At 40.6% G+C, this 2,500-nt stretch overlaps 1 protein-coding gene across 1 annotated transcript in view; it reads right to left on the bottom strand.

Annotated features, from left to right (window-relative positions):
* LOC137973850 (intraflagellar transport protein 74 homolog) overlaps positions 1-2,500 on the bottom strand; it is an 80,421-nt gene that overhangs the window by 36,568 nt on the left and 41,353 nt on the right. The gene's annotated exons all lie outside the window — the stretch shown is intronic.

Genomic DNA, 2,500 nt, shown 5'->3' with positions numbered 1-2,500 from the left:
ATTAACTTTTATAGTGAAATCCGTTTCAAAAAACTTGTTGATTTTAATTTTATCTATATTTTTATTCTAAGCGCACTGATCATTGTTATGGATAGATGCGCTATATAAGATGTATTATTATTATTATTATTATTATTAAAAGGAATGCTTTCAGATTCTGATGGTGGTTAGCCAATGCTGCTTCAAGGGTATCTCCAAAACCACAGACTAAGAACTTCTACACTGACCAGTTCTTCAAATAGCTCATGCATTCGTTGTTGCCATAATTCAGGTGCAGAATTTATACCAAACGGAGTGGTCGGAATGGTCGTCAGATAGCTGCTCTTCTCAACTAGTTTTACTTGCCAGAATCCGCACTTAGCATCTAACACACTGAAGACTTTTGCACCACTAAGTCGAGTTGATACTTCCTCTATGGTTGGCAGGGGGTAGTATGATCGTTTGACTACGTGGTTAAGATCTCGAGGGTCTAAATATACTCAAATTTTCCCATTGGGCTTCTTAACTATGACAAGGCTAGAGACCAATGCTGTGGGCTCTGTTACCTTGGCGAGGATACCGTCCTTCACCAGGCTGTCTAACTCTTTCTTAAGTGCTTCTCTTAGTTGGACAGGGACTTTGCAAGGAGGATGCACCACTGGAAAAACACTTTCATCTACTTGGATAGAGTTGTTCCCATCAAGACACCCAACTCCACTAAAAACCTCAGTGAATTCAGATAGGACAGGATCTCATTTGACAATTAAAGGAACATCAATCCTTTCATCATGAGTAGCAATTATGTCAGAGTCCAAAATTTTGACGAAATTCATCTTCTTGCAAGTGATTCTGCAAAGAAGTGGTGTCAAATCTTCCTTCACTATGTGGTAAAGGACTCCATACTTTCTTCCTTTTCTTTTGGTAAGGAGGCGGATTTGTCCAAGCGGCCAGACTACAGACTTGTTGTGCATGACGAGCCTTGAGTACGACTTTTCCAGATTATTACACTGATTGTTGCCTGTTACTCTGATGTAATCACCTTTTGGTAGAACGTTACACAAAGCACCTCGATGGAAACACAGAACTAGCACGAGCTGTTGATATAGTGATGGCACGAGCAAAGAGAATTTACATTTTGAAAATTAAGAGTTAACAAGTTGTTTTCCTTTTTCTCTTTGCATTGTTTTCTAAAAGAAATAGAAAACAGGTACTCCGTGTTTCTATCGAGTTATAGAAACACTCGTGAACGTTTATGAGGAGAAGAAAAAGCTGTGGCTTGTGTTCCCACAGCAATTCTCCTTTCTCCCAAACTTTCACTTGTGTTTCAATAACTCAATAGAAACATGGTACATGTTTTCTATTTCTTAAGTAGTTGTACTTCGGCCTTGTTGTTCATCAGGACTGTAAACCTCACAATCTTTCACACGATTGACTGAACTGGATGTACATTTCTTAGTGTCCATCTCTGCTACATTTATTGCTTTTCTTTCCCACAGCAGGACATGCAGATTTTTTCATCTCATGGACAGTACCACAGAACTTAGCAGTAGGTGTGCTGGTGTTATTACCGGGCCCCTTTTCTTTGGGTTTCCGGGAAAATGACTGCTTCTTGTTTAGGGTGGGTCTACGTAAAGTCTTGCCTTCAGTAGTGTTCTTAGGAGATTTTGCTTTCTTGAGTCCTATACGAATGACAGTGGGCTCTTCAGTTGAGATTTCTGATGCACATATGTCAGTTAGTTCTCCTGTTCAAAGGATATCCAAGGCGTTTCCCCAAGTAAGATCTTTCTGTCATTCTTGACTCCAAGGATGACACGATCTGTGCTCAAGCTGTCTATGAGGTTCCTGAAGCCAGAGTGTTTGGAGAGACGCATCAGTGATGTACAGTACTAATCAACACTTTCTCCAAGTTCTTGCTCCCTTTTATTGAAAAGGTGCCTTTCATAAGTTTTCTTGCGTTGTGGCAGACACCGAGACTCAAATTTCGCTAGTACATGTGGTCAGAGCTTTCATGACCATCTTCGTCAAAAGTAAAGGTATCAAACATCTGAAAACCTTCTTTGCCTACAACGTCAAGAAAATGAGCAACACGCACTGGACCTTCTTGTTTGCTGATCACAGTTGCCTTCTCAAAGATTTGCCAAGCTCTCTTGAAATGTAACCAATTATCGCCTCAACATGATCTGTCCTCTAGGTTGAGAGCATCTGGCGGTTTGGCTAGCGGCATAGAAGAAGCGTGGACTGGAGGAGCAGCCATGGTGCTAGACGCTTGTCCACTAGTCGATGGCTTGGTCAAACTTCTGAAAGCAAGTTTTGTTTTTGTCGGTCGTTTTCAAGACTGAGAGAGACGATCAGATCACGCAACAACTACAATAGATTTAATCAGTCCAGTTAAGATGTTTACCATGAGTACATGAACGGTCAGTAACCAGTAGCTACAACTTCAATTTAATAACAACATTAACTAGAACATCTCACTTAAACTTGAGCTTGCTTGCGTAAATCCGCAACTTCTGGACCAAAA

This window comes from Montipora foliosa, chromosome 10 (genome assembly GCF_036669935.1).
Source record: "Montipora foliosa isolate CH-2021 chromosome 10, ASM3666993v2, whole genome shotgun sequence".
NCBI classification, from domain to species: Eukaryota; Metazoa; Cnidaria; class Anthozoa; order Scleractinia; family Acroporidae; genus Montipora; species Montipora foliosa.
The sequence above is the reverse complement of the archived record's forward strand: the minus strand, read 5'-3'. Positions and strand labels throughout refer to the sequence as shown.